This window comes from Opisthocomus hoazin, chromosome 7, assembly GCF_030867145.1.
Source record: "Opisthocomus hoazin isolate bOpiHoa1 chromosome 7, bOpiHoa1.hap1, whole genome shotgun sequence".
NCBI classification, from domain to species: domain Eukaryota; kingdom Metazoa; phylum Chordata; class Aves; order Opisthocomiformes; family Opisthocomidae; genus Opisthocomus; species Opisthocomus hoazin.
In genome coordinates this window covers 62,535,818-62,559,277 of record NC_134420.1, presented here as the reverse complement: position 1 = coordinate 62,559,277, position 23,460 = coordinate 62,535,818, and the positions used below count along the sequence as shown (strand labels likewise).

The 23,460-nt window shown below is 44.2% G+C and overlaps 1 protein-coding gene across 4 annotated transcripts in view; it reads right to left on the bottom strand.

The window, feature by feature from the left end:
- TRAF3 (TNF receptor associated factor 3) overlaps positions 1 to 18,168 on the bottom strand; it is a 72,413-nt gene extending 54,245 nt beyond the window's left edge. For 2 of the 4 annotated variants that reach the window (XM_075426596.1, XM_075426600.1), the window contains exons 1-2: positions 18,067 to 18,168; positions 17,098 to 17,153 (exon numbers count right to left, since the gene is read on the bottom strand). The gene's annotated coding sequence lies outside the window, so the exon portion shown is untranslated. Of the gene's footprint in view, positions 1 to 2,111; positions 2,255 to 17,097; positions 17,154 to 18,066 lie in introns of all 4 variants that reach the window. The other 2 variants (XM_075426597.1, XM_075426599.1) reach the window with 2 other exon arrangements.
- Positions 18,169 to 23,460: the final 5,292 nt, after the last annotated feature.

Below are 23,460 nucleotides of genomic sequence, written 5' to 3'. Positions count from 1 at the left end.
CATAAGTCCTTTGCTTACTTTCCACAGGGGCTCCTGAGTTTCCATGCATTAGAACAGCAGTATTACCATTTTTTTTTTCTTTTCTAACATGGCTTAGTTAAAATTGAAATACCTGTAACGGACAACATGTTTCTGGACCAAACATTACGTACCACACTTAAAAAATATGATGGATTTGAAAAGGGGAAAGGCCTGTTGGCTTTGGAACAGAAAAAAAAAAAAAAAAAAAAAAAATCAGAAGAGCTATCCCAGACTTGCTACATGACTTAGAGCACTTCTGTACATTTCTGTTCTCCTTTATTGAGGAACAGATACAATGTCTCCTTTCTCTGATCTTAGCTGGATGTCTACCAAGTTCCCATCTCTTCACATACTTGCATATGTATTACCTTGTAGAACAGGACTTCAGTCTTAAGCTGGGAACTGCCAGAAGTGAAAAAATAACTAGAAATAAGGAACACAAAAACATAATTATATCTTGGTAAAGTTGGGGGGGGGGAAGGAGGACCAAAAATATCCCTTTCCCTTAAAAACAACATAAATGGTAAAATAAGATCTTTAAATATTTTTCAGTTTCCACAGTTAGTCTAAAACTAGCACCTTAACGACACTTTTTAACCTGTTTTGCTTCAGGAGAACGACTGGAAGACAGCCACATGCAGTCAAGTTGCTTTCTGGCTGGGATTCACATACCATCAAGGATGCATACAGCGTTTCTTAGGAAAAAAAGAACACCTAGCACTAAGTTAAAAAATGGGGCCAAGGAAGAAAATCTTACAGAAAGATAGCCAGTCTGCCTCAATGACCTCAAGGTCCCATGTGTTCTTGGTGAGAGGATAAGGCAGGAATAGAAAAGGCCAAGATAGCATCCAGTCATTCCAGCAGACTACTTCCTCCTCCTGCACCCTTCAGGCGCTACATCTAGATCACAACCTACAAAGAACTTGTCATACTGTTACACGAACCTATAAAAAGAACTTTTTGCAACAAGAAAATGAACTTCTGTGTATAAACAGCACCATTAATTCACATAATTTCTTACTTACAAGAACGTCTTAGTCATAAAGCGTAATGTATTGTCTCATGTTACTGTAGCAAAAAAAGCTTATTTTTACTCCTTTTCCACACAAGATTTTTAAAGAGCCTCTCTACCTTCCAGCTCTATAAAGCTGCACCTGCTCTGAGGAACAGGCCACACAGCAGTCCCAGAGCATCATCTGCTGCTGCCCTCCAAAGACACAACCCTCATCGCTCACCTGAGGGATTGAGGAATTTCCCATGTTCAGGTCAAGAAGCTGAGGCCATGTTTCACATTTTTCATCCATTCCTAATTTACAGCTTAAACTGCAGGTGAACAGGACTACTAACTTCTTTGCAGAAGCATCACTTCTTTCCAAACTCCAGAAAAAGTAGAATGGAACACGGAAGAAAAGCACAACCTCAAACACATTTAATGTACTGGTCTAAAAGATTCAGGATGCTTTCTCCTCTTGCAACTCAGGTATGATGTAGTTTCCCAAATTAGGCTGTGGCTGACTGAGGAAGCTGGCTACCACCTACGAGTTGTAATCATTTTTTTTTTAAGGTATTTGGAAGGAAAATAAAGAAATCTTGCCCTCAGATGTTTAATGAAATGGAGACAGTAATTTGCTTACCTTCCTTGCAAATACAACAGAACTGATAAAACAAACGAAAAATTTATAAATAAACAAGCCTCCATATACTATCAGGCAACTTAATTCCATCAGGCAAAGAGTGCACAAGAACTTGCTAAATAGTCCCTTCTGATCACGTGGAAGACACAGAACAAGAAAGAGCCAGGCTATAAGTGGGTTTTCTTACAGAAGTAAGAATGAAACTCGTTTAACTTTTGAGGTACCACCCTCATTCATAACTAAAGCAAGTCCAAGTGCTGAAGATGATTTATAAAATTAATACTATCAACTTAAAGATGTGAAAACACAAAGGAGAACAAGGTACTTTACAGTTTCATGCAATGATACAAATACTACTTCCACAAAAAAAAAACACCCAACTCACAAAACTGTCATGAGGTTTCTAAACATACACATCACAAAAATGAATACAGCAGAAGAATTGTGGCTACCTACCTGTTTACATGAAAAAAATTCACAACACAAACCACTGTGACACACAAGACTGCAGTCTGTGCTTCCAATGGATTAATATATTGTCTCCCACTGCTGAGAGCTGGTCTTGATTCAGTTAAAGCCTAAGCACTCAGGCTTTCCTGCTGGGAAACAAACAAGTCAAGTTGGTTTCAAGCATCTCCTATTAATATACAGGAACAATTCTCACAAGCCTGAAGGCAGAAGAGAGAAATAGTAGGTTAAGGTTGCACTAAACCATACCAAACTACTGCAAATCAAAAAGCTTCACTGAGATTTGTCAGTTCACTAGAAAATTCATTGCAAAAGTCTATTTACTTCACAGAGGAAGTCACCACTGCCACTACTCAGTGAGTCAAGCTAATCTGCAAGAATGTTTTACATAATGGGAAAATTTTTATTGGCCCAAGGTTCAGAGTGTTCTTACATTTCCAGAAACTGCAGATGTAAAGATACTTCTGTTAACCTAAACCAAAACCAAGAAAAGAAACTACCCGAGATGCATGCTCCATTTCACAACACAGATCTAATTTTACTAGCTACTGTACTTCAACCTATTCAGCATAAGAAAGATTTGCACTCTGATATAAAAGAAAGGAAATATGAACACTGAAAATACAGATAGTTTTAATACTACTACCAAAAGGTATTAAAACATATTGGCTAGCACATCGTCGCCATTTCTGAACTGCAATACTGCGAACTGAAGTAGTTTAAGCTACCAGTTTCATTCCTGTAAAAAAAAAAAAAGACTAGAGAAACAGTTAGAATGTATTTATAAGACAGCATGACACCACCTTAATTCTACCATTTTCACTTTGTTTCACCGTGAAATAAAAGCTAACAAGAGAGCTAAGAATCCCTACAGACAGCCAGTAACGAACTGAAAGGTGTTCTTTCCTTCTTTAACCAATGAAAATATGCTGCAACACAACTACAGCACAAAATCCAGTTTACTCAAAGTAAAGTAGCCTGAACAAAAGAATCACCCCTCAGTTTTCACAGGGCTGATAACAGCTTAAGGGTTACATTTACAATCGGGCAGCTCAAAAACAAACAGTAAATTCAAAACATTTCACAGCTCAAATATTATTCCCCTTATTCTGCTAAAAATATGATAAATTTTAAAATACAGATTGTTTAGATCATAGTACATTGTACTTGCTGCTTTTGAAATATTGTTAATGATACTTACTGTTAATGAGTAAGTCCATTTTTTAATTGCACATCTTTTTGAAAACTGGAAATTGAGTAAGTATTTTGAATTAATGTTGTGGATCATAAATGCAGAAGTATTTGAGCACCAAAACAGACTTCAAATTACAAAACTGATTATAAACTAAACCCTACTATGTAAAGCCTCAAAAGCATAAAGACCACATTTGGTTTGGTACTGAAGAAATACAACTCCGTTACCATGACAGTGTAATACAACTTTCCTAACAGGCCACAAAGCATTACAAAAAGGTTTAGAAGCCCCAATTCAGAGAGTTAAATTCATTGTCTTGTGCCAGCTCCTGGTTTCGGGCTCCATACTGCAATATATGGACAACTGCCTCTGTGGCCCTTATTTTTTTATTTTACTTCTGGCGACGCAAACCCTTAATATAAAGGGTTCTGTCCTACTGAAACCTTCTTTCCATCCCACTGTACATTACATTGCATCTCATCTTTCTTCTGACTTCAATAACTATACGCTCCTTTCTACACTGACATTAGTTAAGGGGGCTGTCTCTACTGCACGACTGAACCAACTTGTAACTATGGAGCAAGGGAAAAAAAAAAAGCACGCAAAACAGAAAACAAAAAGCATGCTTCTTTCTGCTGTCTGGTGATGCACTCCTTCATTTGAAGGCCTGAATTCTACTCCTGGAGCATACAGACCAAGACCAGCGACACAGCTGCATTGCCCAAGTAAAAACCAACACCTCCAAGTTGTAATGACCAAAGCAACCTCTGGGAACCATCCTGAGGACCCAAAGGTGTCCACCAGTTCCCACAGTAAGCAAACAGCAGCAAAGCTTTTTAAGGTCCCCAGGATGGCTAAACACTTCTCCTCACCTGCAACTAGAGTCTTCTTGCCAGTCTTGACAGCGCTGTACTTACATGGACTTCATCATTTTTATTCACATACCAAACAGCAGTCCTCACCCTCCCCGAACCAGCAGGCTGCACTCCCTGTATGCCTTATCAAAAAACCACAGCCAGAACAATATTGGTTTTGTGGTCTGCCTTAGGTTTTCCACCTCAGGCAACTGCTGCACTTCAAATCACAGGCGTAAGCACAGCTCTTCCTAGAGCGTCAGACATCTGGAAATCATGCTGGAGCAAGCTTAATCTGCTGCTTAGCAAGATGGCCCTACAGAGATCAGAACCCTTGGAGCTACTGTCGTAAGCTAAGGTTACACCATGAAAACAATTCCCTCAATTCAGGTAGGAATATAATGCTACAGAGGTTTCAGTTGCTCTTGTCTAACACTCTGTCTCCACGTGGTTCAGGGAGGGACCTCAGTACAGTAATCCAAAACACAAAATGCACAATGCAAATTAAAAAAAAAACAACAAAACAAACAACAAACCAAAAAACTAGACCAGAGGCAAAAGACGGATCAAAAAAAAAATCCCTGCAGCAGCAGCAAACAGCTGTGTTCTAACCCACAGTCCAGCCCCTGATCTAGTCCTCTGGTGAATGGAAAAACGTAGAGGATGAAGGCAGACAGAACAACACCGCACACCTGACATACTCCTTTTTTCTGTAATGGAGACTTCTGTCCTTCTACAGTGCTCTGCTTGTGGATGGAAGAAGATAAAGCCCCCTGCAACACTGTTAAAGAACACTTCGGAGTCCTCTACTGACATATTGACTCCCCAGACTATCTCCAGTCCGACTATCCGCAGGTCTGAGTATGGACTAGAGACAACCCTGAAGTCTTCTGTGTTTAGGCAACCACCAGAAACAATTACATTCAGGCAAACTGCAGGCAATGGTACTACTGATCTAAAACTTGTAATGTTCCAAGATCTATTTCCCTTATGCATTTCTGCATCATTCAGTATTGGTAGTAGCTCAGTTTTATCAACTAAGGTAATCCTGAGAAGTCATTAGGCCGATATCAATTCTGATCCTGCCTGCTTTTCTAAAGTTGGCTAATTTGGACTAACTAGTTCTGCCACAGTCACGGCAAAGCTGAAATCCTGTCACAAAGGGGACTGACCACTTTAAGTATCTGCAGAAAGAATGACCCCATCACCACTTCATCTCATGCTAGTTAGTGAAAACAGATTAATATCCTACATTAGCTTAGAACAATGGAAGCTGAACTCTTCTGTACTACGTTGCAGCCATTATAGCTGGCCTCTTTATTCTTGCAGTGAAGATCTGGATATGTAGGGTTGTTTCATTGGAAGCCTTAAGGAAACAGTATCTCAGGAATCACTTGTATGCAAACATTAATCATTTCTCTTTACAAGGAAATTAGTAGAGACCAGAAGAACAGAGAGACAACAGCAGTTTAAGGATAGTATCACACGGGTTCAGGGAGCTCTAACAGGGAATAAGGCCATATAGAAACGCGTGTATTATTAAAACGCTCTCTAAACACTCTTGTTTCTATTTTACTTATTGTAAGTGATACTTGGCAATAGGCTCCAATGCCTGAGCCCTCGTAACTAACTACAGCTGTTAAGATATTGGCACATCTTTACTTGGCCTTCCCAGCTCTTCTTTGGAATTTACTATGCTTTACAAACCAAAACCATGGCTCCTTGGTTTTTACAGTTCACTTCACAACATCATACAACATAAAACTCGTGTTCGCTGCTGGTTTAAACACTACCCAAGCTACACAGAGAGCTCCAGCACACTGCGGCTCTGGGTCTACTCCGAGAGAGACAGAAATAAGCGATTTCATTGCAGTGTTAGCAACAGCATCAAGACTGACACACTGCTATTGGCCTTAACGTCAGATTCAGGCATTTCATTTAAGATAATACAGCAGGCTGCAGGCCAAGTACTTTGAAGCTCAATGACATCTTGAATTGGATTCAGTATTTGAAATCAGAAGAACAAGAGAAACTGAAGCTGCATTCTTGGTTGCAAACAAAGTGTAGGCCATACGAAAACTTCAGAGCAGCGAGCTGCCCGATGCCACATCAAGGCCTGTTCGTAACCGTAGTTCTGTTCTCCAGAACACTTACAGGGGTTCCCAGTTTGGTATCCATTTGCAAACATAATACATTTGTTCTCTAGTATTCAGTCTTTAAAGTCACTGTTGGAAAATTATAACTATCTTAGGAGCCAAAATAGATGCCTAGGCAATATCACCCAAGATGACAAGAGTTACCTGCATCTTTCTGCTCACTTTTCCAATCCACTGCATGCCACCCTTGCAATCACGCCTCTTAAAGCAGACTGTTTCTCCTCAGTCCCCTAGACCCCTGATCAGGACACAGAAAGAATTGTGATGAAACACTACAGAAAAATTTCTAATGGCCTTTACCATCATTCTGTTACCTTGCAGATGCTGATAAACAAAACATTTATTCTAATTTTTCTGGAAAATTAATTTCATTGCTCAGTTTCACATCACTCATATCACAGAAAACAAATCACAAATACAAAACCCCTTTTGAATTACATTTAACCTCCATCAATTATCCCAAACAGATGTAAAAGACTTAACAGCTAGTTGGGTTATGCATTACATCTGTTGGTCCTTCTAAAGAAGATAGAAGAAAGAAGAATTAATTACTTAATTTCTCTTGGCATCAACTTTTGTCACTTTTCCCTCCATATTGGTTACTGGATCAACACTCTCTTACTGCTCAAGACCACATGAAAAACATTTTCTCATTATCCTTTTATCTCCCATATTAGTTTGATACTGTTTTACAGCTCAAACACTCCAATCTTCTCCCTACACACTTGTATCATTCTTTCTTACTCATCTTTAGCACCATCACCTAAATTCATAAAATTTCTTCTCAAATTTCACATCATTAGCCATGTACTGATTTAGCCAAAGCAGTCTGTTGCTATGAGTCAGTGCAAAAGAAAGTAAAAAATACTAATTCACGCTTGTCCCTATGAAGAAGATAACTTTACTGAATTCCTCTTAGACTCTAACATGGTTCCTATGCCATCTTACCTACAAACTTTCTGAATTCTTGTTGTTTTCTTTATATTGCTGTTCTCTATTTTGCTGTTCTTCCTTCTTCACTTCCAAGAAATACTGAATTTTATCAGTTCAAGTTAATCTTTCACAAGCTGCCTCCTTCTTCCATCTTTTTAATCAGCTCCTTCCTCTCTTGGTCAACATTAAATCAAGACAAGCATCCATATCTAATATCAAGAGCTTTCCCATACATCAGTAAATTCTGGCATAGGAGTGCATGTCCCACACGCCTTTCTCAAAAGATACTTGTGCAAATAAAATCCTTCATTTATGCTAAATCTCAAGTTTGATTGTTCATTTAGTATTTCTTTTTTAATCAGAAATAAGTTTCACCACCCCACCCATCTGGTGGGTTTACCACAATACTGCTCTTCTCACTCCCTAGACCTCCCCTCGTTACCTTCGTCACCTAAAAAACAAAACATACACATCCTTAACACACTACAATACATTGTCCCTTCTTCCCTGACTGTCCTTACTATGCCTCCTCTGATCAGCATTCCTGTGGGATACGCTGTTGGTGCCGTTTTCGCTGTAGGAACAATAGCTACTCCTCGATGCAGAATTTAAGCACAGAAAAACATGACAACAAATCCTGTTAATTGCCACATCTTAGCTTGTAGTCTCCTAACCAGATGAAAGACAAGGTAGGAGGGAAGAAGCAAAGCCAGGTTTTGCTAATATTTAAGTATCTATTAACAGAGCCCAGAATATTATCACCCTTCTGTCTACACACTATCTTACAGCAGTGTTAGAATCAAGGTTTTCTATTCAAGGTGACCAAGCACGACCCACTTTCTGGCTAATTCATTTCCATATTTGGTTTTGGCCTCACTTGGCAAGCCAATCACGTAACTGAGCAACAGCAAGTTCATATTTGATGTGAAGTCATATGGTTGGATGACATCATAACCGCTAGCTTTTAATTGCCCTTTTGAGGGTTATTATTAGCAAGCTGCAAGTTACTATTAGCAAACTAATGGCCAAGTTCTCTCACATAACTGGTAACTTTTCCAATTTGAGTTATTCCAAAATGGATGATTAAGACCAAGGAAAATGATCCCTCTGCCTATCACTTCAACCTGGTAGATTTTGGGGAACTAATAGCTCCTGGCAATCACACATTTTAACCCTGGCCAAGGTTAGAAAGTCAAAGATTTTTGCATACTTCCCAATTTCTTCTTTTTGAAAACAGAAACACTGAAGTCCACAGGCTGCTGCACACGACTTGAACAGCTGCTCAACTCAGGCCAAGGACAATAAGCTATACTTCTACCTGTAATGAGAAGAGGGCTATGGCTTCATGAAGCCAACCTGACTAACTTCTATTGCTCTTGACCAACACCATTTGTAAAAATGCGGGGGTTTTTTCTACTTACAGCCCTGTAGTGTGGAAGAAACCAAACACCTCAGTAACCTTGTCTTCCTATCTTTAGAACAGAATAGTTCAGTTGGAAGGGACCTACAATGATCACCTGTCTGACCACTCTGAAGGAGTCCTAACAGCCAGGAGAATTTAAGAAATACACTTGCAAATGCACATTTTTTTTAATTTAATATGTATCTCAACTTTAACTATTGCAGAGCAAGTCAGGTGTCCAATCATGGGTGTTTAGTACAATTTTAGATGCCCTAAAATATCCAAGACATGTGCAGGACTGGCAGATAAGAGTTTAGCCATATGGAAGACTACACACTTTTGGAGCATCAACTTCAGAGCACCTGGGATCACCTACAGCATTTAAAATGGTATTCAGTGCCTCTGTGTGTAGGCAACATCTTTGTTCCCTTAGGCGTTTCTAAAAATCACTAGAGTCAGTCAGGGCTCAGGCAAAAGAATACTATCATTATGTGTTTAAGCCAAAACACTGCTACGTAAAAAGAAATGCTAGTGGACAGGGGTTAACAAGAAGACAAGAACTCAACTACTAGATGCATGAGGCTGTTACTGCTGTAACGGTCAGTTTAATTTCTGGATTTTTATATCAAGTATTTCTTGACACTGAATTTAATATTGCCGTATCCCCACCTACATGTATGTGTATGTAACACAGAGTCAAGACAGGTGAGAGCTACAACAGAGGCAGCTGCTAAAATCTAAGTCACCCATGCAAAAAGTACATGATTTATTTCTTCCATATCTCCTTTCCTTCCCATGGAGATAGCCTGGGGAAAAAAAGAAAAAAAACAGAAAACAGAAAAAAGAAAAGAAAAAAACATCTCCACAAGTACCCATCCCTGCCTTGGAAAGTATTTTAATAAAGATAAGTCCATTTTCTTAAAAAAAAAAAAAAAAAAAAAAAAAGAGGAAAAAAAAAATACAGCCATGAAAACAGTTCTAGGCAGAAGCCTACTTCCATCAGGGATATAAATATTTCAATCCCAGCAGCACCATCTAATGGAGAGCTCACCAATTTTTCCCCTTCTTCAACATGACAAACATTTTATTTTGGAGGTGTTAACAACTGATACTTTAACACCTGGTCTATTTAATACTCTATAAAAACTGATCAGCTGCAAGAGAAGCCAAATGATTTCTCCACAGACAACAATCAGACAGTCCTTTTTTCCCCTCACAGACACTACATTCACATACAAATTTATTAAGTGTAAGAGGACATTTGTTTATCCAGGAGATAAGATTTTAGTTAGAAATAATTTTAAAAAAGACAAGCTAAAAAATTAACTGTAAAACAGCAATGCCAGCTTAAAAATACAGCAATACAGCTACCTTAACCATGTTCAAACTTTCCCTTTGAAAGCAAAATAGAGATGTCAGTACCTCTAAAGTGGAAGGATCACTGACAAAGCTGGACCTTAGCCATAGCAACAGAAGTCACTGCCTACACCTGCTTAAGATGTAGTTCAGCATTGCAAGACATCTTCAGGTTGCGCTTGCTTCTGCTGCAAAACCTACTATGCAAGACGGGTAGAAAATTATGGTAAGCATCGGTAAAGCATACAGCGTGATAACTGTTGCCAACTTCCACTATTTATCTTGCCAACATTTTCTCATGCAAACAAACATGACAGAACTTCTGTACAAAAAGGATCTATAAGTTGTAGTATTTTTTCCTCACTGAACTTTGTCCTCCTTGTTCTTTACACAAATCACAACATTGCAAGTAAGGGTTCAACTACTTTGAACTCTTCCAATTAACTCCGCGTATGGACACTCTTGTTCTGGAATAACTGCCTTTTTATGTATAGCTCAAAGGACTTTCAAAGTCTGCCTGCCCTATCTCATATCCAAACAGTCAACTAAAACACTGAGAGCTCATATTTAAAAAATCCACATACCAAAAGTCTTAGTAAATAATTCTGCTAAATTACAGTACATATAGCCAAAATATGATGCTAACAGCTTTATTTACACAAAGAGGACAGTTCCAAGTTTCTTCCTCACTTATTTTGAGAGAATCTCTTCAGCAAAAATACACAGAATGCAGTGGGTGGATATTTATTTGCTTGTCCTAAATCTTTCTTAAAAAAAAAAAACAAACAAGCCACAACAAAAAAAATCACCAACACAACACCAAACCACAAAACATGAGCAGAGTAAATCCCGCAAAATCTTACTGGTCAAAATACTGAGAGGTATATGTCTAAGTAATACTCTTCAAAGTGAAAGCGAACTTTTCAGGGAACTGTAAGAAGGACAGAGTGTAAGAAGGAAAGAGGAATAAGGTCCCAGGTATTGAAAAATAGCTGATGAAGTACAACACACAAGTAACAATAAACTTGTTCAATCTTCCTCGCGTTTGCCAAGAGCATTCTTCTGCACATGCTCCAAAAAAGTGTCAAAATACCTTGCTATAACACAGATAACAAAAAGCCTGCCAAACAGTATGAGCAACACAACAGCAATATCTACTAGCTGCGCTACAACACAGGATCCACGGGTATTTCCATTACGTATTGACACCATGGGCGAGTAGTAAGACACATTTGCTAATCTGAAATACAGCACGCTCAGGTTCTGTAGATAGAAACGTGATTCAGCTCCTGACGGAAAACAGACAAAGAAGATACTGCTGACCTCAAGTGATACTACATATTACTAACTTCAAATGAAGTTAGTTCAAATCCTTTCTCCCTGCCCCCCCCCAAAATGCTGAGTTTTAGAAGGCAATGAAAGTACTACTGCATCAAAGGGTTCCAAAACTGCTAGCAATCCACATATGCAAATCCACAGCCTTCATTTATTTAGGCATCCAACTTACTTCTACTCCAACTGTCAGCCAAATGGTAGCGTTTTGAGAACATGTCATTTTACAACCACAAGCACTTTACCTTTGGCACCTATTGAATGTAGAACTGGTATCCTAATCAGGTTCAAACACAACAGTCGTAACAATAAAAACATTCCCAGGCAAAAGCACAATGCTCCTCTCTCAAGGATGTTGTGCTGAACAGAAAAGAAGACAGTGAAAAGGATGGAATGAGAGAGCAAGTGTAGATTTAAAGACCTGTGTGCTTCAGACAATAGTATGGTACGTTTTAGACCGTCTTCAGTGACCTGGAAGAGAAGAGCCTGTTAATTCACCTGGAGTGGGATACGGGGCAGGGACGGAATCAAAGAAGCAGGTAGCTACAGAGAGGTCAAAGAAAAGTGGATTTGCAGAAAAAAATTATTAGCCAGAAGTGTGAAAGTAAGTACAAGCCTGGGAACAAGTATTTCAAGAGAAAAGTGATGTAAATGGAAGTAAAGAGGAAAAAGGCAGCCACTTTGCTCAAAGGCAAGGATGAAACCACCCTAGAATAAAAATTGTCCCTTAACAGATTAAAATTCCACAAGATCTGATCAAAAGCAGTTCAAAACAAGCGACTCCTAAGAACTGGAGGAACTAGCTTGAGAAATTAAGAGCATTTTGGCCAAACAACTTACAATGGAAGAGAAGCACAGAATGGACAAGAGCATTTCGTTAGTAACTTAAGAGCATAAAATGCAGAAAGAGGAGTCACTTGGTATGGTTTAAATGAGATTAGGACTAGTTAAATGAAAATTGTACGGCTATACTTCCTACGCAAAATCAAGACTTACATCTGCGAGTCATTGAATAAACAGCTAGAAGCCACAACACTCAAGGAAACCTACTCTCAGAAGGTTCCTCTCTGTGGAAAGACAGAGAGAGGACATAGTCAAACTGGTACGGTACACATCATCTCCGTTATAAAAACCCCTAATAACTGTTCTAATTATCTCCCTCTCTCAAGTACATGGATGAGCTTACAAAACGAAAACCACTCACATTGCCAAAATTTGGCTTATGAGCCGGGCTTTGCCATTAGAAAGTTATTTTAGGCACAATTATCGTGTAAGCTGGTTCCATAGAATAAGAAAAAATTGTCACTTTTCTAGAACATCCAAACCAGAGAGTTACGAACAAGTACAAGCCGCAGGACAGCCACCACTGATAAATTCTGCCATGTACACTCGGCTTCATCTAGCACCGCCCGTTTGCTGTATGCACCGGTGGAAGAGCGAGGAGCCAACGCCGCTTCCTGTGCCACGGCACTGACGGTGCAGAGCGGCACAGCGCTGCGGAGGGGACGGGGCAGGATGCTCTGCGCAGCACCTGCAATTGGCGTCATTTATCAACAGATGACGCTTGTACTGCCCTGCTGGCTCTCAGCACCTCGTCGGTTTTGTGTCCTCAGTTTGTGGGAAAGAGCCCCTATTCCTGTTTTATTACAGCCCAGGAAAACGGTCTGTATATGGAGCCAGAAGCCAGACACACATCAGCCACTAGCTGCATCAAAGTTATTCTCAGCACTCCCAGTCAGCTACCACCTAGCCCGAGCGGCACCCCAAGCATCAGTACTCTTCTCTTCCCCAGCACATCTTCTACGTGTAAGGAAACGTCTGCGCTGACAAGGCTGATCACCTCAGCGAGCATCTCAACATCAGGTTCAAATGCACCAGAAAACAATAAATAAAACGGCAGTGGAAGCAGCATCGGCAGACTCGATATCTGTCCTCATCCTGGTAATTGTCCTGACCACTTCACCGAGACATCGTGCTTCCTCTCACTCCGTTTCTCAGGCACACTGAGTTTTGACTATTCCTGGCATAGCAGAAGAGTTTCAAGAGGAGGAAGTGACACTACTCTTAACTGGCCTGTGGCTTGATGATGAGAACGCTCCCCAGGGAAGTAGGAAACTTGGACTGGAATCCCCCTTCTGCCCCTGGGACTCGAGCATGACATCACATCGCTCAGCCTTGCAGCATCAAAGCCCCTTCTCGGTTTGGCCCTAACCGAATGACTGACAGTACATACATCTACAGGAATGAAAAAAAAAACACCATCCTCCAGGCCGCCTAGATTTTACACTGGTATCTTCAATGGGCCATCTTGTCTTTCCTGATAGATGTCAAAGCTTGCAGGAATGAAGTGGCAGCCAGAAAGGCACTTCTTATCTTACAGCAGCGTCTGCAACATGCTTTTCAAGACAGACCAAATCAAAATAACCCTTTTTGTTAACTAAAAAAGCTGTAAAGACTCCTGGCGTTTTGAGCTTGTCTCAAGTGGGCATAACTTGCTTTATTTACAAAAAGATGGTTTATACATTAATGCAGAAACCACAAATCAGACAAAAAGTCAGTATCATTCTAAATGTTAATTTTTTATAATTATGAGCTTCCATGCAGTCATCAATACAGCATGTAAAACAGAAGTTTCATGACTTTTCACTAATGTTTTTGACTGAAGCATTTGCTACGTATCCTGTATGTGGAAGGATATACTCATGCCACAGCATTTAAACTATACTACAGAATTATTAGCATTTTTTATCATTGTAAATAATCTACAGAATGTTTCCTCTATACATCAGAGAAATCTATTTAATGAATGATCCTTTTATGATACTATCTCAAATAACACTGGAATGATCAAACATTCCAAGTTAAAGCCTTCCTGCTACGCCCACTGCAGTTCTAATGCCCGCAATTTGCAAAAATTGAATCTTGATGTCAAAGTACGCAACACCTCAGTTTTCAGTACAAGAAGTGAGCCGGGGCGGAGGCCGTCACACCTGTCCAATGCTGAACTTCTGTGTCCGCGAACATGTTGAGACTTCGCTTCCCATGCTGCCCTTGACTGGACGAGCTGCAGAACTTGGAATTCTACTAAAATCACACTTTACACACGCAGAGTAAAGCAGCAGGGAAGAAAAACAGCACAGAAGTCAGAGGCTTAACAATTTTTGCGGGGTGGAGAGGATTAGTGACCTACAGTTGTTGTATATAATTTTGGAGGCACTCGCCCTGTTAACCTAGTTACAAAGCCAACAGTCAGTAGCAATTGAAGTCACAGTGGCAACGATCTTCTGCTGTCAGTGCTCCAGTACAGAAGATCTCCAGGAAGAAAACAAAAACACCCTCAAAGACTATACAAATATATATCTCTCACACACACACAATTCCCAGTACCAAATAATCTCTTGCCTTATTTTTTCCCCAAGTTTTAAGATCTTTCTACTGTACACCTTCCTTACTGATTTTCTAGGGGCTTTTTTGTCTTTATTTCCTTCTCTCTCCCATTAGAAGAGAGCACCTCTTCCTACTTTGCAGACACCTAATGGTCCTTCATTGTAAGTTGCCCCCCTTTCCTTCCAATTCTCTAGTCCTTTCTACCTTAAAAAGAAACAGCCATAGAAAAAAATGAAACGTGTTTGTGATTTGTCAAAACAAACATATACTAACTTTAAACTATCCATTTACCAGGGCATGGGCTTCCAGCAGGCAGAGCCCTTCACTGCTGTAGTTGCTCTGTCACCACTTCATCACCAGAGGTTAAAAAGTGGAAGACAAAACCTAGGGTGACTACAGCACTCTCTCTCTCGTGCTACAGTAACACCTTTATTCTGTTGCACAAAAACACAGAACTCTCCCTCCCTTGGCTTCTTTACCCCATACCACATCTTGAAGTCTCCAACTCTCCCACCACTTTTGGCATTCCTGAGCTATATGCCAAAAATGCCAGGAGGTTTCAAACACAAGCATCATATTCAGAAAGTACCCACCCACAGGCATTAAAAAAGTCTTGGCAATTCTTTAAAGGAACTGTGCACAAGAGCACAGACATCTGAAACCAACGTGTAATGAGCAGTCTTCAGACATCGTAAGATTCAGCACCTTCAATTAAGAAACACTAGTATAATAAAAAAAAAACCCTAATGAAATCCAGTTATTGCATCATCTAAGATATCAGAGACCAAAATGTGTTATTCTTGCAATATCTATTCATACAAAGCCAGTTTAGGACACTGGAGTAGATTTAAGTCATTCCTATTTTTAAACTGCCTTTTCATCTGCAGAAGAACTATGATCATCTACTTATCAATGTGTTTATGTTCCAGTGGTTTAACAACAAGAGTTAAAAATTAACATTCCAGCTCTTTGTATTTTCAGCACTGCTGTATCTAACAGAACCGCTAGACTTCAGCCTTGAAAAAACATGTTCCTCTTCTCTCACTTAAACTTTTCATTACGGACAAGAACAATGTGAAGATCTAAAATACGAGACCATCTAGAAACCATTCAGAAGACAAACTGTATTAGCACAGGCTGGCAAGACTTCATAAAGAATTTTTTGTCACTGATGCTAACTACTACTGTCTTACACGGTCTTCCAAGGTATCAACAGTAAATACGCTTACACGGTGATCAAATTCTCTGAATCCGTGCAAGAATGGCTTCTCAAAACTGGTTACATTAAACTTAATTGCAGAAGGACTTCAGCAAAGCCTAAAGACCAAGTCATTTAGCACCCTCTTTTGATTAGAATTAATTTGCTTTGCTACCGAATGCAGTTTACCTCTCTACATTCTAGGTCCAGCTATTATTGGAAGCTTCTCATCAAGCTGTATTTCAGTAAAACACCTACCATTTTCATGTTGGAACAAAGCAACTTTTATAACCTCATAGTGCCGTCTGCTTGCAGTGCCCAAACTCATGATACATCAATGTTTCCATTATCAACCTTTATGACAAGGGGCTTCCCATTTCAGCCATAAAAACCTCTGATTCAATCCAACGTTCAAGTATTTCTGTGTTAAAACAAAAAACCTCTCCCTAACCACAATAAATAACATTTACATATATGTTAATCATAGACGGTGTGTATGGATTGCCATTTATAGACCCTTTTAGCCAAATGGCTCATTTTAAAGGACAACGTAGGGTACATGCTATGATCTCTTTAGTTCTGTCAGTATAGCCTGTAGAAATCCAAGCTTCTCCGCAAGTCAGTAGTTACTCTAAATACAGATTTTCACTAACTACTTCAAATGATACTAGCTCATCTGTCGAAGCCAAACACCGCTCGCACTCCTCCATACCATGCACTGAGCTCCCCTTCGGTCTATGCATGCGAGTTCAGATTAGCGCACAGTAACGCTGCGTGGTTTCTACGGGACAAACCTGCCAGGCAAAACGCACGGTTCTACTGAGGAAACAAAACACGCACGGCTTGCAACATGCCAGGCTCAGTCAGACCACAGCAAGCTAGAGAAGTCACCAACCCGCGGAGACCGCAAATTTCAAATTGTATCATTGGAACTTCCCACATTTTACTGCCACAGCAACAGAGAAGGGCGAGAAACGTCCTCGGGCACGGCGAAGCTCCACAGAGAGGTGTCTGCTCACCCTGTCGCGGCGCACACCGACGCTCTGACCAGCGGAACGATGCCTCAGGAGGCACTGGCACCATCTCTCTCGTTTTTCCGCGGGTAATTCGGATCTCAGACACTTCAAGGTACGAATAAAAACCAAGGTATAAACGCCTTACCTTCCTATCGTACAAGCCGCTGCAGTTCTCAGATTATGAGTCAGTCATGGGTTCATCTGCAGAGGAATGACTCAGTATAAACTTTTCAACACTCGTTCTTTTTTCCCCTGCCCTACCGCAAGGCCGTCGATTTAACGCACCGAAACGTTAAACGCAAAACGGCGCACGGAATGAATGGCGTGAAAACAACAACACTCCCCTCGCCGCTCGCTGAGGCCGCGCAGGGCCCGCCGCGGGCAGGCAGACCGCACCACGGAAACGCAACTCCTCCCGCACCGGCCAGCGGCGCGGGGTCCTCCCCGCCGGGCCCGCGGCAGCCGCCAGCGCAGGCACCGCCGCAGAGGGCGGCCCCGGGCGGCGCGAAGTCGCGGGGGGCCCCGGCGCTCGGCGGCTGCCGGCAGTGCCCCTTTAAAGGCCGTCGGCCCGCCTCCCCCCCCCCCCCCCCCCCCCCCCGGCACCGCATATGGAGGGAGCCAGGAGCGGAGCGAGCCTTCTGCATTCAAACGGCACATCCAGCGCCGCCAGCGCCGCCCCGCTCCGGCCCGGCCGCCCCTGCCCTCCCCGGCGCCACGCACCCGCGCCGCGGGGCGGGAGGCGGAAAGCAGCGAGCAGGGGGGCACCTGCGAAGTCCTGGAGCCTGCGAGCGGTCCGGGCAGGCAGAGTCCGCGCCGCCCCCCGCAGGAGGCCGGTCGGTCCCCGGGCACCGGCCGCCGCCACGGTCCCGGCAGCAGGCTGCGGGTGAGGGGCGCCCGGCCCCCGCCTGCCAGCAGATGCCTGGTACCACCGCCGCGCCGCCGCCTTGCCCCCCCCCCCCCCCTCCCGCCGCCGGCTCTCGCGCGCAGCGCGGGCAGGCGAGCCCGGCCGGTGCCGGAGCCCTCGAGCGGGAGCCGCCGCTACGGCGGCGGTGAAGCGCCCGCGCTCCCCCCCTCACCCTCTCCGCCGCCGCGCCGAGCCCCGCGGCCGCCCTACCTGCGAGCGTCTGAGGGGAGCGGGGCGGCGGACGGCAGCTGGAGCCCGGCGAAGGCGACCGCCAGCCCGACGGAAAGTCCCTGCCGCTCTGCGCCGTCTCTTCCCCCCCCCCCCGCCCTGCACTTCCTCTCCCGCCCGCTCAGGCTGGAAATCCCCGGCGAAGCCCGCTGCTCTCCTGGCTCCTCCTCACACACACCGAGGGGCGGGCCCGGCCCGGCCGCTCAGCGCGCAGGCGGCAGCCAGGGGCCGGGCCTGCCCTGCCCGCCTGCCCCGGCTGCACCTGATGCCGTCGTCGTGTGTCCCGTCCCGTCCCCCCCCCCCCGCCCCCCCCCGCCGCCGCCGCAGCCCAGCCCGGGGAGAAGCGGCCCCGCACTCCCCGGCCGGCAGACGCAGCCAGTCCCGCCTGCTCTCCGCAAGCGGCGAGGGGGGCGCGGGGTGGGCTGCGAGGAGACGGCGCGCCCCGGCCCGGCGGCGAGGGGGTCCGTGCCGCGGGGGCTCGGCCCGAGGGCGGGCGGTGCTGCGCCGGACCGGCCGCTGGGTGCGCGGCGGGGGATGGCGGCGGGGCCCTGGGCAGCGGGGATCGGCGCGGCTGAGAGCCGCTGGCTTCCCTTCCCCGCCCGGGGGAGGTGCGAGCAGCCCCACACAAAGGGTCGCCTCGAACACAACAGCCTTTATTTAAGAAAAAAGACAAAAATGCCACCGGGGAAAAAAGGGGAGGGAGGAAAAACCGCGGGAGGGGCGGGGGGGGGAAGGGGAGAAGAGTCTGGGAAAGATCAGCAAAGAGCAGCGAGCCGGGGCCGCTGGCCCCGCGGAGAGGCCGATCGGCTCGGGAGGGCCCGGGCCGGCTGCAGGCACCCGGCCTCCTCCTCCTCCTCCTCCTCCTCCTTCTCCTCCTCCTCCTCCTCCTCCTGCCCCCCGGGCGGCTCTCCCGGCAGCGGGGCCGGGGGGTGATGCTGCCGGCCGGCGGGACCTGTCGCTCCGGGCAGCCGGGCTGGATGCGTGCTCGTACGGATCCGCTCCTATCGCGGCATGTCCCGATCGGGACAGATGCGCGGCCGGTACCGGCGGCACCGCTTTCTTTTACGCGGGCCAACGTGGTGGGGTTGGTCACGTCCGCGCCGCCTCGCCGGGCTGCGCGGGGGGGGCGGCTCTGGCGCGGTAGCGGCGCGGGGGGCTCAGCCGGAGCTGGGGGGGCTCAGGCAGCGCCAGCGGCAGCACAGGCCGGGGTCGATGGGAGGAATGGCCGCGCAGGGGGCTCCGGAGCGGCGTGTGGGAGCGATGGGGCCCGGTGGGTCAGGGGGCCGGGAGAGCTGGGTCTGTGAGGAATGTGCGGAGCCGAACGGGGAGAAATGTGTGGTGTTTGGCTGATTTCAGTGGGATGAGGTCACCGTCCTTTTTGGACGTTGTTTGTCGAGGGATCGCTAGGGAGGAACAGTTGGATGCGTGATCCTGAACGGGCAGGCTTTGCGTCATAGTTGCCGCTTACAGCATCTCCCCGCATCCCGAAATCCATCCTGACCCGCTTCGGTCCTCAGCCCCCGGATCTCTGTAACGCCCACGCCAACATTGCCCTGCAAAACCAAACACCTCCAGCGCCGGCCGTGTCCTCACCAGCCCCTAAAATACGAAGCTTGGCTCGCACTGCTAATTCCCTCCTTCTGTGCTGGTTTTTTCCTCATCCCACTTCTCTGCTTCCCCCCCCCCCCCCGCCATCTCTCCCGCCTTTTGCTGCTGTCCCCAGTAAGAGCTGGCTTAGCTGTCAAGACGACTGTGCCTTTTGAAATGATGCCGTGAACCTGCGATCAGAAAGACAATCTAAGACCGATGTCTTAAATGTTCCCATCACTTCAAGATTGCTTAGCTCTGGACCTTAGCTTCGGTAGGACTGTGCACCGAGCCTGGATTTCTCCAGCAGCAGGGCTGCAAATAAGTTTCTGTCAGAGACAAACCTGCAATTTCCTGCTTTGCCACTCTTTTTGCTGTTGTATATGTGTCCTCTTGTTTTGCTCTAAAAAAAAAAAAAAGGAGAAAACATAATAGGATTCCAGTGCCTGTAGCTCTAGCAGCTGTACTATTGTATTCTTCCCCAAAAAGAGAAGATAAATTCTTCTACCATCTAAAAGATGTCAGAAGCTTTTCCACATTAAAAAAATGTCTGTAGCCAGAGGGATAAAGTGTTGATCTAAATGCAGTATCTACCCTTTGAAGTGCTTTGGTGTTTTTGTCTATCCATATCATGACTACAAGATTTTAAAGATTTCTAATACAATTATTCCAGTGAGATACGTCACCAATGTCTTGCCTTTAACTGGTTTGGAGTTTCGTGTTATAATCCATGTTTTCACTGGGGCCTGAAACGCTGTGTCTCAATGCTGCTGCTGCTGCACACCTCTGCTTAGCAGTGGTGTTTAGAATATGGTCGTTGGAGGGGTAGCTAATTAGCACAACAGAAATAATGGTAAAGACCATGGAGTAACTCTACATTTTAGTAGAAAGGTTTGAAGAAGTAAAGCAATAGGGCATTACATTGGAAAGTTACATGAGAGCAAAGAATTAAAAAAAAACAGTCCACTGAGAGAAGTGTGGTAATCCATGACAAACTTGGTTGGGGACAGTTCTCTTCAAAAACTATGGGGAAGAGTGAATATCATGTGATTATGGGAACCTGTAGTTTCTCAGATACAGACTGGAAGATACACTGGGAAATGGTAGGGCTTAGATGTTCTCTAGTGTCATAGAAACTTGGTTTCTCAAGCAAACAGTCCATGAGAGAGGATGCTATTTTAGGCCTAGCGTTTATAAGCTGCAACGACCTTGTGGAAGGCCGTAGTATTGAAACTAGTCTTGAACTGACTGATCATGGACTAATCCAGTTTACGTTAAATGCAAGAGGGTTCTTTGTCTAAGACATGGGATCACGGAACAGCAAACTTGGAGGAAATTCCTGAGGTTGACAGGATGGAGGAACCCAAAGATGGCTTTTACTCAGAGATACTGAAAGAAGCTGGCAAAGGAAATAACAATTGCCAAAGCGAGGATTTGTTTAAGGTTAGAAGTAGTACCCTGTGCCTTAAACACTATAGTGAAAGGATAAAGGTGGTGATGCTGGTAGCCTGGGGCCTACTTGTCTGACCTTACTATGTGGGTGAATTCCTCCATGAGAAAATGACTGAGCTGCCAGCGGGAATAGCTGTGGAAATGGCTTATGTGAGTCTATGATGCACGGAGCAGGGTATTTTTAGTAGAGAGAGGGAAGTTTTAATACGGCTTTACACGGCACAGCTAAGGACCCTAGTTTGGAAAATTATGTTCAGTTCTGGTGGCTTAGAATCAGAAGATATTGACTCAGGTCACCACAGGTGCAGAAGAGGAATACTGGGGGTGGGGGAGGAGCAAGGTATCTGTATTCTTGAATGGGAGCTGCAAGCAAGCAAGCTTGGCTTCCTTAACTAGCCAAATGAATCCAAAGCACCATGATGATTCACTGTAAATACATTAAAACGGTAAATATCAAGGAAGGAGAACTGCTTAAATTAAAGAATTCTGCTAGCACGAGGATGTATGATCATGGATTGGTCATGAGGACAATTAGACTGGGAAGCTTTTTAACCGTTCCAGGAGCAAACAAGCAGTACTCTAGGCACAAGCACCTAAAGGATTTTAAATCAGGGCATGATGCTACAGTGTGTCCAGGGGGGATTTAAAGGGGACTGAGCTGCTGACCTTTGACATTGTACTTCAATCATTCCCAAGCTTCAGTGCTGCTTCTGGTCCTCTACGCCGTCTGCATTTGGCTCGTGAAGGTTTGTTCAACTGCCTCTGAAGCGCTGGAAGTTAGTCAGAGACAGGATGTAGAAAGGACACTGGTGACATTAAATCATCAGGTGGTTTGTGGTCACAGGCGTACAGCTGAACTGAGTGCCGGATTTGGGTCACAACAAAACCTTTTCCCACAGGTGAGCCTAGCAAAGGACTGTTTTGCCTTTTTTCCCTCTGCCATTTTCTTAGAACCTTCTGGGAGATTTATTTGGCAAATATCTTCTTGCAGAGGTAATGGTTATAGTCCTCTGTGATACTGTGCTGGAGAGGTTTGGTCTTTTACTGCAGCTCTTAAGTTTATTACCCGATGCTGAAAAGCGTTTTGTGACCCTTGATGAGTGGGGGCTGAAGGAAAGGTGCTCTGTGAGACCTCCTAAACAAAACAGCCGCTGTGTAGTTGTAGAGAGGGATCGTTTCCAGTCGTATCTTCTCAAAAGCAGCACCAACAGGTTATTTTTAATGCTGGAAGTAAACCTGAGAGAGAGGGGGAGAGAGAGAGAGGGCAGCAGACCATTGTTTCTTGTGTGAATTGGCGTATTGCAATTAACAGTCATTCAGCTGTAGTTGGTAATGATACAGTACTTGCTTATTAGCCCTGCTGTTTCAGGTGCAGTTTGGCACTGCTTCTGTACATAATGCTAACTCTAAGTGTTGTGATTCGTGTGCCTTGTGCATGCCCTCTCCACTGTTTCTGCTGAAGGTGGTTATGTTTCGTTCCTGATCTATACCTGTTGTGTATTTGAGCAAGACTTAGTGGGACCCAGTTTCTACATTTCTGGCACTGAGGCAGCTTCTTGACTTGCAGCTTGCTTGTCCTGTGCTTTGGATTGGAGGTGCTTATTAACAGAATAATAAAATAATTAAATTTATGTTCCTTTTTATTGCTGAAGCACAGCCCAAGAGGGCCTGTGTTGTGGGAATACTCATTCATTTATTGCATCCTATACATGAGATAAAGATTCCTCGGGGTTTATTTTGGCTGCTACTAAGCAATAATGTCTAATGTGATAGCCCGCTTGCTTAAGAAGAAAAAAGATTTCCCCTGCCCAAGTGGTGATTTTCTACTTGAAATTCCTAGAACGTGATGGCTTTCTAAATGACAAGCATTTGAGGTGAAACATTCCCCAAGTCTTCCAGAAGTTAGTTATACGTGTTTTTATGAGTATGCTATGTGACATTTTTCCTTTCCTTCAAGCTAATTGTAATTCCCAAGTCAGCTTATAGATCCTGCTTCACAATTGTCAGGAAATACTAGTATGGCATGTCACAACTGTGCCTCAGTAATCCTAGGGCCTGCTTACTCTTTTGTTGAGACTATTAAAAATATATTGAGGTCCCCAGGCTCCCCTACCGTCGAGACTGTCATAGTGCCCATGCCAAATTAACTTTGGAGTCAAATGAAATTTTGGAGTGCATGTCAGTGGATTTCCAAAGAGGCCCATACAGTGGTTCACGTGAACTCTAAGCTGTACCTGAAAAAAGAAACAAGATACAGTTCCACAGCAGGGAATTACTAGAGCGCAGCAATGCTTCAGCTGTACGTCTGTCTCTCAGTATGGCTCCAAAATCAGAGCT